General features: G+C 45.8%; 1 protein-coding gene and 1 long non-coding RNA gene across 2 annotated transcripts in view; one reads left to right on the top strand and one right to left on the bottom strand.

Annotated features, from left to right (window-relative positions):
• Positions 1–17,477, bottom strand: part of Tcerg1l (transcription elongation regulator 1-like) — a 187,879-nt gene that overhangs the window by 76,156 nt on the left and 94,246 nt on the right. The gene's annotated exons all lie outside the window — the stretch shown is intronic.
• LOC134485191 (uncharacterized) lies at positions 98–16,907 on the top strand. Its single transcript, XR_010063183.1, has 5 exons — positions 98–189; positions 1,082–1,226; positions 8,922–9,023; positions 9,522–9,606; positions 16,768–16,907. It is a non-coding gene; the product is annotated as an uncharacterized LOC134485191 (long non-coding RNA).

Below are 17,477 nucleotides of genomic sequence, written 5' to 3' on the forward strand. Positions count from 1 at the left end.
AGCAGGAGATCTAGGTTAGCCAAAGAAATACATGGACCTGTGTCCAGGGGATTGTGACATCAGAACTACAGAGACATGGGGAGATGCAGCAGCCACAGGGAGTACTTATGGGAAAGAGAGGGTGACCCCCTGGGGCCCTGTCCTTCCACCTTGCACACAGCCCTCATGTGCAGAATGAGAAGGAGTGAGGTAAACATAAGTCGACTGACCCCTTGCCCACAGTGACCCAGCCCAGAGCAGACCCAGGTATGGGAAGAGAACAGCCAATTGAGGGGAAGCTGTATGCTCTGATTACTGCCCTGGACTCCACATATTTAATTATTGAACTGAGAGCTATTTTATGACTGGAAGTGAGTGGATGGGTTTTTATTACCCAAGAATGAGCCACGAGCCATTTGGTTTGGACTTTTTCCAAATGTCATAAAGAGCAAGCTGTATAGAGCAGGACAGGACAGACTGCAAAGAAGGTGCAAGGCTGGGTTTACCTTTACACGGCATAGTCTATGATCACAGCGCTGTGGCCATGGTAAAAGGCATGCATGCACGTGAATTAATATTCATGGCCAAACAAATCAGTAGAATGGACAGCAAGGCCAGTTGACTAAAATATTATTCTTGAACAAAGGAAGCAAGGCTTATATTTATTCTCCCATTATCTTAAGACGGTACAGTGAGGTCTTTATCTTACTGGAAACAGTTGGTCTTTGGAAAGATCTGGTTTTAAAGCCGAGCCTTTGAGATTCATGGTTTTATATTGGTCCTCTTGAGTGCTTCTTGGAGAAAATATTTTTGATGATCATTTTAAAGCTCTTCATAGCAGACACATATCCCCTGAATACCTGTGACAAATGTCCGCACCTTGCCCTGTGTGGTTTCCTTAATCGCCAACTCTTTTTAACAGCCATTGATTTTGCAGACCCTATGGAGGGGCCTGGGGGAAGCTCCCTGGGCCCCCAGACATAATTGGGTCTGCACCTCAGCCATTCCAGTGTGGAAGTGCTTACTCTACAGCTCTCCACAGACCACTTCCAGGGTCCACTCTGACATGCTTAAGTACTCTTTGCTTTGGGCCTCTCCACAGACTCGAATGATGCCATCGTAAAGGACTCCCTGAAGTGGCAGAGAGAGCTGGTTTATGAAGCAAAATCAACAAGTTGTAAGACTTCAGGCCCCCATGTACCTGGGGAAGTGCAGAATATATTTCCACCTAGGAGCAAGACCTGACGGTAATGTCTTTCCTGCAATCCGCCTATTGATCAAGCCCAACTTTGATTTGAAGGCTCCCTAGGGGCTTCCCCTTTGATTTTTCTTCTTGGCAATCTTGAGGGTCAGGAGAAATAGGATGATGACAGGGCAGACTGGGAGGAAATGAGCCAGAGCTGTGGACTGGTGGATATCAGCTTACAGTTCTCCGGATTCTACATAGTGCTCCCTTGTTGATGGAGAGGGGATGAGGGATGTGATACTATCAATCAGTGCTCCCTGAGGACTATAACACTGGCCAGAGAACAAGGGGGTTCTTCAGAATCCTTTGGGGTGCAGCCAAAAATCAAAACAAGAGTTCAGGATCCAGTGGCATGGCAGTAGAAGACAGAACTATCCTGATGCCCAGCTCCGGGAGCAGGACAAGGAGTTGACTTCCTGACCGAGAAGCCCATCCCAGGATGCTCAGGCCAAGAATCGGCCCTGCCAGCAAGACCAGGAGCACAATGGTATCTACACCAGCACCGCCTCAGAGACCTCCTTCCAGGAAGGAAATGACAGAATAATAGCCACCACTCCATGAAGGCACTGCCAAGCTCTGCTCAAGACCTACAGTCATCTAGAGGACACGGGGTCTTGTCAGTGCAGGCTCCTGGGCTTGTGATGCTCATCTGTGAGACATCCTGCAGCCTTCCCGGCTTCCAGCTCTGCAGCACAGCCCCAAGGACCTCCTGAAGCTCCACAAAACTGAAGATCATTTTCATGGCAGAGCAAATCACTTCTGAGTCCTCCTAAATTTTTCACAGGTTGTGATTTCAGAGTTGACAAGTGACAGAGAGAATTGATTTTCCACCCATTTTTATTTTCTTGGAACTTCCTATGCCAATGAGGTGGTAAAACACTCAGACAGGAGGGCAGGGCTGAGCTTCCTCAAGGTGTGGGGATCCCGGGCTATAAGACCATCCATCCCAGCCCTGAAGGTGACCCACCCTGTATTGTGACTCTGCCTTGTAACAGACAACAGTTTCTCCATTCCTCCATTGTTCACTTGACTGTGGGGGAATTCTATGTCACCGTTGGACAGAATAGCCTGTGAAGAAATAGGCCACCAGTTTTCCTAGAAATTCCAGAACCTGCAAGCACAATACTGATGCCTGATGCAGACAGACCACATGAGATATGGATACAGAAACATTACCCATTACAGTGTCAGCCATATGAAGGAGGATATAACATGGCTGTCCTGTGGGACTGCAGGAAGAGAGGAGAACCTGAGATACACTTAGGGCTCCTTGATGATGAGTGTGGCAAATACATTTCGGTATCCATGAACGTACTGGACAATGCCATATATTTCCCAGAGAGCTGTTTACAGGCCACCAGGGCACCATTACCACCCACCCCAGATGCAGTCTGTGTTCTATGTGCTATGTGCTATGCCCAGAGGAAGTTGACATCATATACATTCTGGATCCAGAAAGTGAGCACAGAGCCAGTTCCCAGCCTACCTTTCTGACCTCCATAATCATGTGTTCTGAGGAGAATTAGTGGGTAGTAAGTGACCCAGCACAATTTCAAGAGTAACAAGGTTGTAATCTCCAGCCTGAAGTGGAGATTTTAAAGGCAGAAACATTAAATTAGACCATTCCTACAAGAAAGTACACATCTTGTAAGCACACTGGGGTCAGCAAGTGGCAGCAGTGGGACCTGGCCACAGGCTTGAAGGAGGGAAGAGGACAAACAAATGGGCTAGGGCTACAGAAGGGCAGGCACAAAGAAGAGACAGAGGCATAGGCTGGGATAGAAGGGGGCAGGGAGAGAGAGATTCATGTGACCTTGACAAGTGTAGCAGTTTCTCCCCAAATCGGAAATCCGTTTCAGTAGCAAGATGTTATTCAAGCAACACCCACCATTCAAGGAACGTATGGAATCACAGCTGTGGGAGAGGGAAAGCTGAGACTCCCTCCCCACATCTGAAGAGGCTCCTCTGTACTCCAGGAAGCTGGTGCTCTGGGAAGCTCAGGATTCTCATACTTGTACCTTAGTACTTGGCCTGGCACAAGTGGGACAAGCTCTCCAACTCTCTAAGATGCCGATGCTATGCACAAGGAGATGTACAAACGGATGTACACAAAAAGACAAGAGTAAGATACACAGGTACACGCATACATGCATACACAGGTATACACTCCCACAGACACATGTACACTCCCACAGACACATGCGCACACATACATATTCACAGATACAATTGTTGGTTTGCAGCATCACAGGTATACGTGGCTTTTCTGTTTACCATCCAGGCAGTACAATAAATACTCCAGCACCTCTCCCCTCTTCAATGATTTTGAATCAGTTCCTATTTATTTTTCATCTGTAGATGTGTCCCTGGCTTATGGTCTTAAAAAACATCTAGCAGCTTCTACATTCTTAGAGTTATGAAGTCTTTCCCTTCCTCCTGGTTCAAGGTATTTTCAAACTCCCCGTGTCCTCCCAGACCTGCAATACCAGCTGCTTCACAGGGGCCACGAATCACTTGAGGGTGTTCACTTGGGTGCTTGAAAATTCCACAACTCATCCTCTCAGCCCACCACAAGATCACAGAACAAGAGACTCTGAGGACTGTGTGGATGGGTGCTTCTCAGGGCAGGAAGCTTGTGGCCTGTGACAGGTGCTTTTTAACCTGCAGGATACATACGTACTTTGTAAAAGATGGTATGCTTAAGCAATTGATGGCACAATTGAAATTCCCAGGAGTTTAATGGAGACAAGCACACTGCCAAGGGCCCCACTACACAACACTATAGAATATCACACAAGTACATGGCCATCTACTCTTCCCAGGGCAGCGCATCAACTCCTGTTCCCATAGCACTCCGCTGTCCTCTCCTGTGAGCACAGCCCAATCTACTGATCCTCCAGCTGTCTGAAAACCACTCAGAACCAGGCGTGAGATGCCTGAGATCCCATGAAAGCTCAGCTAGGGGGAATGAAAGACACTCAAGTAAGAATTTATGCTACCTTTCCCAAAGCCTATCTCAAGGACCCAAGGGATCCCCAGGCCCCATCAGAAGTATCCATCACAGCACAAATGCTCTGGGGAGGCTGATCCTCACTTGTTAGTTCTTGTCTTCATTAAGTCGACTCAGAGTCAACAGATGGGATGATGGCACTACACTCTAGAGAGCCACAGTTCATCATGTGACGTGAAAACAAGGCACTGCCATAGCTGTGTGGTACCTACTTCATGGACACGAGTCTGTGACACAACTATATACTTGCAAGAAGGCTGCCCCTGGGCTGCTGTCCCCCAAATTCCCACACATATGGCTTTAGCTCTGTCTTTCAGCCTGTGCTGATGGCAGCGGGCAGTAGTCTTGTCACTGTCATGGTTTTCTACTAATGCCCACCCCTGCCTCTCTCTATGGTGGGAGCAGAAGGTCACTGAGGCCTGTGAGAGCTGGAAACATGGGTTGGGTGTTTCCAGAGCATGTTATACTGAATATTATATAGTATATTACAAATACAAGCAAATAGAAACAAGCTTTATTGAAATATTGAAGACTCTTGTTTCCCCCTCTTCCCTCCAAATGTCATCTTTTACATTAGTATATTCTCTCTCTCTCTCTCTCTCTCTCTCTCTCTCTCTCTCTCTCCACCATGCATACATACATACATACATACATACATACATACATACATACATACATACAGACAGACAGAAATAGACACTACACATTCTTAAAACCAATGAAGGATTGCCAAGAGTGGGAGAAATAATCTTCTCTAGGGAAGAGCACACCTGTACCAATTGTGTATCCAATACCAAATGGCCAGTACCGCAAAACACTGAAGATTTTTTTAAGTCACCTGTCTCCTGCCCACTATGAGTTTACAGAAGAGATGAGACTTTAAGAGTAGTTAGTGCTTGTGTAACCTATGACAAGGTTAAAATTAAGTATGGCTGTCTTAACATCCAAATACGGGCAGGGGGCATCCGTCACTTCATATTTTAAAACTTCCTCAAAGTACCTTTTTATATAACCTTCAGCCAAATATAGAAGAGAAAGGCATGATTAAATATATTAATTTTCTAAATTGTGTCATTAAATTATATCAAATAGGAACATTTTGTAAAAATGGGATTCAATATTAAAGCAATTGTAACACGAGAGAGAGATTTGTTACACCCGCATCTCTAGAATGGGGTAATTATAACCACAGAGTGAATCCTGCTTTAAGCTATGTCATTACTCCCAGGATGACAGTGTTGCTGGGTGTCTAGGGTATATGCTGTATTAAGAAATACTCCGTCTTGCCACTCTATTCTTTGATTCTTTGGACCTCTGGCTGGGAAGGGCGTGGCCTCCAGCACTGTCCACTAGAGTTCATAACCCTGGGGCCAAGGGATCTTCAGCTGGCTGATCACCAGGGGAGATCGTCCTATAGTTCTCTGCCAGGACATTGAAGAAGAGGGACACCAGGACAAAGAGAGGAAGGAGAGAGCTGCAGCTGGTTCAAGTGAGGGAAGCCTTTTTCCCTCTACCTGATCTGAGAAATCTGGAGACAAGCTAGGATACTGCCTATTACTCCCAAAGAGAGAGATCTAGGCTCCACCCAGAGGCCACAGGTTAAAGTGAGATGGGCAAAGTGTCAAAACCCAATTCAGCCACCCAGAGGCCATGAAAGAGACCTGGTTTTCTTCTCTGGATTTCAATGTTTCTGATCACAAAACAGGATGATGGCTCTGGACCAAGATGCATCCATCCATGGTGCCCTATGGTACACAGTACAGTAGGTGGTCCCGATACAGGATCTAAGTGCCTTCTGGGCAAAATAAATTCATTCAAGCTAGTCTTATGCACCCATGGAGAGTATCTTCATGGCCTGGCTATTTCTGGGAAATCTTCCCAGTGTGATAAAGTGGAAGCAAGTACCTAAACACAACCCAGCCATAACTCAGGACTTAGGATGAATTCATCCTAGGGCACTGGGCTTGCATGATTTAAATGAACAGATACTTAGGCAGCCTGAGAACAATGCACATTAGTACTTACTGTGCTGGCAGGCCCACACCATGAAAGCAAAAGGGTGATTTCAGAAGAACACTGGGCACCCTCGTGCAAGTTCAGGGAGTAGGTTTTGATTTACACGCTTGCTGCTTGAGCCTGCCGCTCTCCTCCAGAGGGCTCGGATTGAGTCAGTGCTGACTTCTGCAGACTAATCTACATGGAAATGCAATCCTCACCTAACTGATTTATTCTCGCATTTAGATGTAATAAAATTAATAGCGCAGTTCTCAGCTCGGTTGATGAAATTAACTCAGACTTTCTTAACCAACTTCTTCAGTTATTTTCTCTATTTTCAAAAGGCAAGCTATCCCAGTCATTTGATACAAATGGCTTTAATTAGCTTAAGGCAAACATAACCTTTAAGGAATGCAGGCTTGGGATCGTGGGCCCTGCACTGAAGGATGAGAACGGTTCTGTGCACACAGATTTCATTCGTCACATCAGGCCATACCATCTGATTCAGGCTGGCACCAAAGCAAACCAACCACCCATTATTTGGAAGAAAGATATTCTGCCAAAGCCAGGCGAATGGATGACAAGGACAGTACTTTCCAAGGGATGGGGAGAGAAAGGTCCAAAGCAGCAGGCTGTGTTCTAACACCATGAGCCACAGCAGAGATCTGATCGCTTCAGAGGCCTTAGGCATTTTCCCGGGAACTTGCAACGTTTATGCCTATTTCATTTAGTGATATTAAAAATTTAAAGTGATCAATTCTAACTTACTCTGAAGCATCTGGTAAAACAAGACCCTCTGGTTGGAAAGCACAGCACCTCTCCAGGGCCCATCTTTCTAATATTCCATTGCCCTGTACCCCAGGGATTCCTCACTCCCTGTTAAACTTGAATCAGGATTTCTGGCCCACAGACTAACACTTCTGCTTACAAATTTGACCTTGGGCTTCTCTTGCCCTTCAGTGGCTCTCCCTGCTCTCCGCAGGTTAGAAGACAATCCCATTCTTCCTCATCAGGTCTCAGTCTCAGGAATTCACCCCTGTCCACAGCCCTTCCCATGAGACTTCATGACCACGTTTCTCCGGAGTGACACTGACCCCATCTCTGTTACTCATAGCTCCCATTGCTCCCCAAGCTGAACTAGAGACCTGTCCTCCCTAGGTCTCTGGACCACATGGAGGACAGTGTGTTGATTACAGGTTGGAATGGTTGACGACTGTATGTTCTACTTTCCTGGAAGGCAGAAACCTTGACCTCAACATTTCTTTTCACAATCCTTGTTTATAGGCGAGGCTCAGTCAACTCTATAGATTGGCTGTATCCCTATTACTTGTACATCAAATGGCAGGAACAGTAGATTGTTCCTGTGAACCACCACACAGCTCCGTTGGCCTCTATGGCTCAGATTCTGGGGACTCCATTTTTGCCTGATAAAGGCCTCCTCTTCTAAGTGGAGAGTCCCAATCTCACACTCCTCAAAGCCTGTGCCCAGGCTGCCTCACTGATCATGCTCCTCACTGCCTGTGTGATTTTAAATATGGTGCGCATATTTCCATTCCTGTGCACCACACATAATGGACCCATCTCATGTCTGTGAGCCCTGGAACTGAAGTCATGTCTCTTAATCTTCAATCAATTATAAATCAGCTGTGTGATCGACATACATTAGTTGCCTGATCAATAATGCGTAGCTCATAGAAGAATATAAAAGTGACTACCCTGCTATCTACAGGAAGAGACAAATGGGCTTGTCACCTGCCCTTCCCACTTCTCATGTGGAGAAAAATCAAATGAAAGAGAAACAAGCCAGAAGTTAAACAAGCAGAGAGACACAGTGTCCGCCAAGAGCCAGGACAGCTGCTATGGGAATTCCACTACCAGAACAAAGCCACAGTCATGTAGAGGGCTCAGCAGTAAATGGCAGACAGGGGTGCACCACTTTTAAATGAGAACCAGCTGCCACAGCTCTCATTCTGAGAACACAGCAAGGGACAGTTGTCACCCATTCTGAGGTGTGAATGTGCAGTCAAGCCAGCAGCAGAAATAAGGATAGCTGTAGGAGACAGATCAACAGGGTTACTGGGGAATATATATAATATATAAGAATATAAGAGGAAGAAAATCAGGCCTGTTCAGAGCCTGCATATTATCCTCTAAGAGATTAGTGAAGATGCTCTTCCAAACAGACAAGAGTGCAATGTTAGCACCAAGGAACACTGGGGACCCTGGGTGCTCAGATAGTTTTGGATATGTGCACTGAGATATTCACATATACATCTTCTAGGGTCCAAGCTAATCTAAAATCAAGAGATTTGTTCTACCTCAAGTCTGCCATCTGTATTCTGTTATCCTAAACCTGAGAATGCATGCCACTGGCCCAGCAGGAAGCATCCAGCCTGACAGGCCCACTCCTGACATCCATGAGTTGTCTCACTTAGAACTGAGCCCCCGCTCTGAGCTCAGAGGAGCATTAGCAAGGACATCCCTGGCATTCGGTGCTAAGCATCATCTTTCCTGGCTTCATTTTGGGTAACCAAGACTTAGGATATTTGCTGCATCTGGATAAAGGGTCTTCCTGGGTCTCCTTGTGATCTTAAGTTTGCAGTGACTTCACACCTCCCTCTGCTATCCTTCAACCATAGCCTGTCCTAAGTGGAGGGTCAGACCGTTGTATTTTGTGAATCTCCTTCGCAGGCCCAATGTATCTGTTACCCACCAGGCTCTGTGTCCAGCAGCTTCGGAAGGATTCAGCTCCACATGCCAAATAAGAGAAGAGAAGGAGCCAGTGTTATCAAGGTATGCCTTCTGTGCTCTTCCCCAGGCTTCTTTTGTGCTCGTGGGCCTGATTTGCTGTCAAGGGGGTCCCTTTAGACACGAGTCAAAGGTATCCCCTCCATCCCTGGTCGCTCTTTGCCTCCTAAAAAGCAGCCTCCTGCTTTGGTCCCCAGCATACTTCCTGGGCGAGGGGTGGCAGGGACTTTGCCATTCCCTGCCTCCTCGGGTGCAATTAGAGCAAAGCATGCTCCAGCTTTTGACAAGAAGATGGAGAGCTTCAGCACCATGGTGGCTAATTGGTGGTGTTATTTATGTGTTTCAAATGCTTGTGAAGTTCCCTGGCTGTTTCTGAAGCAATTAGTCTCATCAATGGCAAGGTTTATGAGTTGAAATAGTGGGGATTAAAGCACTGCCTAACAGAAGGGAACACAATAAGAATAAGTGTGCCCTGCTGGTCTCCAACATAGAGTGCCTAGGAAATGGGTGCTTAACCAGGAGATCATGGGTCCCTCTTTCCAGGAGGTGCCATTATCCAATTCATGCCAGAGACACTCAGATCCAAGGCCCACGGCGGACAGAAGAAAACTGGAGAAATCCAAGACAGGTAATCCACAGAGGCAATTTTCCTTTTTGACCATTCCAAATATCTCTTTGGCTATTTTGAGTTATCAACATAAGGGTAAGTTGAGGCACGAGCCTGAGGACAAGTATTTGTCTCAGCTAGAAGTAGAAATCCAATTCTTGGTGTCCAGGAGAAGAACTACTAGCATGACACCAGAGCCTGAATTCAGAAACAAAATGGTGAGAGGGAAAGAGAAGATGGGAAGGAGAGAGAGGAGATTGAAAACTAAGAAAGATCAAAAGCAAAGGTGGCATATGGAACCACTGCTTAAATATGTCATGTCTATCAAGGAAGAAATTGCCATGGGCCACCTTCTACCTCTGTACAGGTTACCTGGCCCTGTTCCCGCCTGCTCCCACAGTGTCACTTCAGTGTCACTGACAACAGAACATGCTGTCTAGCCTGTACCTTCCTGGCATGTGTAAGGGACCAAGGGAAGTCGTGCCTGGCTTGGTAGGCATTGGCAGAGTCCCTTATCCCTCCCACAGCAGCAAAGCTAGAAGACTCCCCAAATCATGTCCCCTTGGCTGGGCTACACAGTCTATCCGGGCAGGATGGGAACTGTGAGAGAGGTAGAATGGAAGGACATGTAGCTTCAGGGAGGCAGAGGAGCAACCTGGCCAGTTCTGCAGGAACTCAAAAGCATGAGAAAGCAATACCAGGAGCACTATGGTTCCTTGGCAGAGCCGTAAGGGAGAATCTCAGAGTTCAGGCCTCCTAGTGTTTCTGAGAAACCATCCCTGACAACTTAGGATCATTCCTTTTTGCTCAGTGTTTTAACACACACATTCCCCATGTCAGCATGTTGTTTTATGGGCACAATGCTAATGGACCTAATGCATCAGCAGAGAGACATGCTACATTTTTTTCTGCCCTGCTTTCTGGTATCCACACCCTTTCCGTCCTTTGTCCCCAGTTCTGAGCTCTGTCCCTTGAATATCTTCACCAGTCATCCTCTGGGGACCTGTAAGGACCTTCTACACATCCATTTGTCATTAAGTGTAAGATCTACTGGCCACTCTGTCAAGTCTCACGGAGTTTATCTCACCTTCAGGGTTCACAAGGGCCTGGGCTGACAGAATACCTACCAGCATTCTCCTGGGGATAAAGAAAGAGCCCACAGGAAATGTTAGAAAGGACCACCAAGTACCAGGCTATGTGGACTGGGATGGGAGAGACAAGGTTTTCCACCCCAAGTCTAATGGATGGAGGTTTGAAGATAGACCTACTGACAATGTTTCTAGGATAGACCCAGTGTCTTGTACCACAAGGGAAAAACGAGACTACTATTTCAAATATACTGTCTGTGTTCTACTATTGCCAGCTGCCATGAAGGAGTTTAAAAGTGTCAGCCACTGCCTATGAGTGTCCACACTGGGAGCAGACTATCTCCACCACAAATCAAGAATGTGTATACCTGTTGAAAACTTCACAGAATGGAGACTAGAGACAGCAATATCACCACAGGACACACTTGCACTCATTTCATCTAACAGAAATCAGTGGACTAATAATCTCAAGCTTTTAACACCCCAGAAGTGCAAGGTCATGGGTATGACCCCAAGCTCTGCAGAGCAGACAACAGCACAAAATCTTGCGTAGAATCAGGGATTTGTGTTCTTAGTTTTCAGATGAAAGTTTCTGAATTTAGTCCCTAACAGGAAAGAGGGAGGGAGGGAGGAGGGAGGGAGGAGGGGGAGAGAGAGAGAGAGAGAGAGAGAGAGAGAGAGAGAGAGAGAGAGAGAGAGATCACTACTATTGTGGACATTTACATGCACATGCACAAAATTCACTGCTGAGAAAAAACTGTTTCTAGAATTTTCTTCCACGTAACAAATAGAGAAAGATTCTCTGTGCTTCTAACCTGGGAAGGATAGATAAATTTTGAGTTGTAGTTTCCATTTTTAAAGGATTTAAAGAATGCTTAGTTTTGTAACTTAAAGAGAAAAGTATTGAAATCCTTAGGAATTGGTAGGTATGGACTGAGTATGTTGTAATTATATGTCTAGGCATACATATATATTTGTCTGTGTGCGTGTGTGAGTGTGTGTGTGTTAGTGTAACAACAGTTTCAAAGGAGAGGTCATGAATTTGAAAGAGAGCAATAGAAGAGGTGGACATGGGAGGGTTTGGAGGAAGGAAAGAGGAGGAAGTGATGTAACTAACTATTATAATCTCAAAAATAAAAAGATTAAGGAAAACAAAGACCTAATAAACATGAATGCCACAATGATCCATTGTCTTGAGATGTGTTGGACAAGTACTTTAAATGAGGAAGTATAGAGTGGAGGGGCTTTTTCTAGTCTGAAGATTCAATGGAAAGAGGGTCAAACTACAATGAAGTCTGGTTCGTTAGATTCATCCCACACTTGCCAGGGACAGCATTCAGAAAGGCTGAACTTAGAACTATGTCCTCCAAGCATTTCTGTTTCTCAAGGCCATGCCAGGAATCTGGAGTACCCGTGGTCATATCATCAAAGGTGAAACTGCCCACCCTGGAGGCCAAGCCTTGAATTTCCTGGGACATTGGGGAAAGGGGAGAGAAAGATTGTGCTGTCATACCCCAGGTCACTTTCCAGCTACAGCCAAACAGCGCAGGACTGGTAGAGAATCTGAGTAAACAGCCATTTGCATCTGTCTCCACTGTGGCATGGTGGGGACAGGGTATGGCTCACTGAGCAAACAACAGCGTGCTGGTAGAACTAAGGAAGAGAGACAGTATGACTGATGCCACCTGTCAGGCAGTTTTCAATCCCTAGGACTCATGTCTCAGCAGCCCAGCAGCCTCTGCTGGGCTCCTGAACTGAAGTCCTATATGGCCTCTTGGACACCATTGGGCTCAACTGATAGATTGTTATCTCTCAGAAATGCTTCAAGGAGGAGCAGGATTCTCAGCTGGTCAGTGTAATCCTCACGTGGTTAGTGATTTTGCTACTGAAATATAGCTCCCTCCCTTAATTATAGTCATGGTGGTGGGGTGACATGGCTCTTGTGTTGCCAAACTAGATGGGTTCCAGAACACTTCAGTGAGAAGTCAGGTGCTGATTCTTGGCCTGATGGTGTCTAGGATAGGAGCACTGAGATACAGAAGTGTGAAACCACATTGACAAGTGTTATATGGCAATTGTCTTATTCCGTGTCCTATTGCTGTGAGGACATACCATGACCATGGCAACTCCCTATAAAGGAAAACACTTAAATGGGGTTGGCTTACAGTTCAGAGGCTTAGTCCATTGTCAGTGGGAACTATGGGCATCCATAGGCAGATATGGTGCTGGAGAAGTAGCTAAGAGTTTTACACCTGGGTTAGCAGGAAGCAGGAAGAGAGAGTGACACTGGGCCTGACTGGAGCATCTGAAACCTCAAAGACCATCCCCATGACATGCTTCCTCCAACAAGTGGCCATACCTCCTAATAGTGCAACTCTCTAGGAGCCTATAGAAAGCCATTTTCATTGAAACCACCACTATTTACTTAGAGCTCCCAAAAGTTCATGTCCTTAAGTCTAAGGGTATTTGCCTAAGCATCTGCCTCTGGTGTCTGTAAGAAGCCAGGGAGCTTATGATAAGAGTTATTCTTCAGGACAAGGAGTTCCTCAAGAGAGTGCACCCTGCCCCCTGCATTGGTACAGGATACCTCTCACTAGAACCTTCCCACCTCCCGTAAGGTCCAAGAGAGTGAGTCAGCAACCAGTCTGTAGCCTGTGAACAGGAACAACAATGCCTAGACAGTAGATGGTTATTCTGTCCCCAATGTAAGTCCTTGGTCAGTGGCATTCACTATCATGATCTTTCCAAGACAATTGTCACAAAGTTGAGGTTTACGGACAGTAGAACTCACATTCCTGTAGTGTGGGGGCTCAAAGTGTAACTCCCAGGCTGAGTCACGGTAATATTCCTGTGAGGGGCCAAGGGTGGGCATCTGCCTCTCCTAGCTTTTATGGTTCTTGGTACTTCCTGTCTTATGGCAGCATGGCTGCTGCCTCTACCTCTGTCGTCACATAGCATGGTCCATAAGTCTGTGTCCTTTCATCTTATATAAATGTCAGACATCTAACTAATGACATCTGCAAAGACTCCCATTTCTATCTAAGATGACAGTCTGAGGCTCCGTGTGGAGTGATTTTGGGGACACTTTGTCCAAGTACTATTGAGAAATAGAACTATGTTTGAAAGTTGAAAAGTCCGACTCTTGCTTCCAGGTTGGTAAAGCTAATACCATGAGGGAGTGGTATAGAAGTGAAGTCACAGAGGGACATACAGAGACAGAAGTGAAGTTGCAGAGGGATATACCGAGAGAGTCAGTGTTCAGATGGTACCTAAACCCCTGATTCTGTAAAGGAACCTGACTGCACCTCCTCAATCTGTCTGGATGTGGAAAGAGCTTGTCCTCCAAGGTTTGCAGGGCATCAGGTCCCAGCACAGAGATGCTCCTGCCTGAAGTGGAGGGTCCTTCTCAGCAGAGGGCTGACTCCTTCCCAGAATGGGATTCATTCCTGTCTTCTGTTTCTGAGTCTCAAACTGTTCTCTGTTCATTCTGGTCTGCTCTGAGAATCTAGCCAAGCCAGACCAAGTGAGCCATGTCATAAAATCAAGCCCATCTACACTCTGTCCAATTCCAACATACCTACTTTTACTGTCTTTACTGACTGATAACTGATTCCTTTTAAAAAGGGAAAGAAAATGTTAATCCTAGCAATTTATTCTTTTATCCCAACAGCTCTCCTGTGTGGAATGCCATATAATTAAAATTCGAAGTGAGGGTCCATTGTAAAGCAAGAATTAGACGCACCGGGCTATTGGCCATGTCACTTGCTTCTGAAATAGAGAGCTATGAAATCTAACCAGGTTTTCAATTTCTCCTAATGTCAAAAAATGGCAATAAAATCAAAAAGTGAGAGAAAAGAGGAGAAAAAGGAAGTCCCTGAAAACAGCATCCAGACAACTGTGTTAAACATGAGTCATTCCGACAGTGATTTCTCTAGGGAATCATCTCATTCCAGCCCATATTTCACACCACAGAAGTTAGGGTCCCACTGCACATTTATTAAGAAAAAAAAGACTTCCTAACTAACCTGGAAGCTAGGTCAGTGCTAATGTGCAAGCCACTTTCTGTGTCACTGGGGCCACTGTCATGCTTCATCCCTCTGTCTAGAAAGACTATTGTTCCCCTTCACTTGAGTCACTTTGCTCAAGACTACAGTCCTACAGGATCAAGACCCACAGAGAATTTGTCCTTCCCAAGGAGTGGCACACAGGAGATGAGAGGCAGCAGGGCCACAAATGTGGGGCCAGTGATGGGATGTGATTGGTGACTTATAGCAAAGCAGGCAGGTCCCACCCACCCCATGTCTCCACAGTCTCTGCAGAATCTTTGTAGACAGCAAGGGAGGCACAGACACCACCTTCATAAGCACCAGAGTCAGCCTCTGAGAGGAAAAGGGCTTAAAGGGTACTTTCCAGCGCATTAAAAACACCGCAGGCAGCAAATGAACCATGCACCCAGAAAAGGGTAGCATCAACCAAGAACCCCAAGGAAAGAAAGGTGTGAGTGAATCACTCTGTAGATAGGTTATGAAGCCCAAGGATGGTCAACGTTATGGGGACTATGTGTAGCATAGCTGGGAAGAGAGAGATTGCTAAGGGGCAGCTGTCTTCAAGGTCCTCCTACCTCAACTCACCCAGGCAGGAAGGACAGAAGTCACGTACAGGATCTAAAGTCATCTAGAAAATCAGCATGCCACAAAGAGAAAGGCAGAACTTGAGCAAGGTGGTTATGAGAAGGCAGCATTGTGGACAGTCCATCACTTTCCCTAGAATTTTTCCACTTTGACCCTGGGCCAGGCATAACACAGACCCTAAGTGCAGAGCCCACACAGTCAGGGTAGGGTGTCCCAGCTCAACTCAGTAAATGTCATGTGAAGAAGGGCCAGTTGCAGCCTCATTCCCTGTAAATTGACTGCAATAATAAAAGAGAACATGGAGGTTCAGAAGCCCCAAAGAGAAATGCACTCAGTAAAGGGATAGGGACATTGTAGTCATGGGTGAGCCAATGTTATAGGCTAAGTCCCAAGATTACAATAGATATTACACAGTACCAGGGAGAAAGGGGAGTCTTTCCAGGTAGATCAGGAGGTCTTTGATACCAAGTAAGGGTCAGGGTGAGCGAAACCTCACTTTCAAATCTGTCCATCCCCAATTCCCAAGCAGGTCTTTGTGCTGTCACTCTATAGGTGACCACTATCCATGGGCCTCTCCTAAACCTGATTCCGAAATCACACACACAAACACGCATGCACACATCCACACACATGCACACATGCATGCGTGCATGTGTGCATGCATACCACAGGTAGAAGCTAGAGAAAGGTGCACCACTGTTTGTAATGATGCCCCAGGTCTCCATCCTCTTACCTGCCCACTTGAGCCTCTAGCTCCAACATATCTAGGTTTCCTGCCTCCAAAACAAGGCTGTGTCCTTAGAGAGGTGGTCCTCACAGCTGCTTTTCAGATGAGCAAAGTGTCTATGTAATGTTGAATGTGTCTACACTCAGTGCTGGTGAAGAGGTGTCTACTGTGTAAGGGGATGGTCCTTCAGGGCAGGCACAAAGTAGAATTCAAGCCCACTGTCTGCCTATACCACATCTTCAGAATCCTTTTCAGCCTATAATTGAAATAGTCTCATCATCGAAGTCTAGCTAGCGCACAGAGCCAGCTCACCAGTGCCTCTGCCCTATCTTTGGTCAACTTTTCTAGGGAACTGGTAGAGACATCTTCGAATTCGACATCCTGTCTTAGCCCAGCTTAAGCAAATAATCCAAACTCCGGAAAGTCATGAATTACTTGAACAGAAACATGGACTAGGTTTACCGATAATCTCTAGTTAATGTGAAGAATAAAGTGGATTCTTGCCTACTGTAATTACAATTTAAAATAGGAATGTTGTTTCAAAAAGCATTAAGAGACCGCTATTAGAATGTTAATGAACATTTTTACACACCCATGGTATAACCAGTGAAATGGTCCTATCATTACAAGTGTGAATATTCTAGATAAATGTCCTTATAAATATAGAACGGATCGCCTTTGCCCTCTTGGAGCTAGCCACCTCCTCTGCATAATCACCCTGACTCTCATTCCACAGGACCTGGCAGCTGAGAGCCCATCTGTCTTCCCACCACAGCCACATACACCGCCTCAGAGCTGGGCAGCAATTACGCTTCACGGTTATTTAAGGAGCCATTAAAATAAGTTCTGAAATAAACCATTGTGTAATTGTCTAAATGCATGCAATTATTTAAATAACTTTAAACATAAAGAAGTTTGTATGTTTTTAATATTAATCTTCAAATATAAACACTTCTAAAATAGTGCCTGTTAATGTATCAAAATTCGAATTAGGCCACACTCAGACCAGCAGCATGACAGCCACTTTTCACCTGGAAACACAGCCCTCTTTGATCAGACCACATCCTGTCCCTGTAGATTCACAAGAGGAGCCATTCCACTGGAAGTGAGAATTAGAATTCTAGAAGACACATTTCTGAATTTGTTGGGGAAAAAAAAGTCATTTTTTTTTCCTGGAGAAGGAGCATCACGAGAAATGATTACCTGGAGGAAATAAAAGCCCTACCCAAGACTCAAAGCCTTTCTCCTTCTCTCACCATCTCTACAGCATTGACAAGAAGACGGAGAGATGTCATTGGCTCATTCTATAGCCAGCTGATAGAGAGGGACACGGTGTATCCTGCCTGCATCAGCTCAGATACCAAGATGGCAGCTCCGGGACACTCCTCTCTTGTGCTGCCCTCATCTAGATCACCCTGTACTCCTCACTGCAATCCCCTCTGTAGC

Source organism: Rattus norvegicus, chromosome 1 (assembly GCF_036323735.1).
Source record: "Rattus norvegicus strain BN/NHsdMcwi chromosome 1, GRCr8, whole genome shotgun sequence".
Lineage (NCBI taxonomy): Eukaryota > Metazoa > Chordata > Mammalia > Rodentia > Muridae > Rattus > Rattus norvegicus.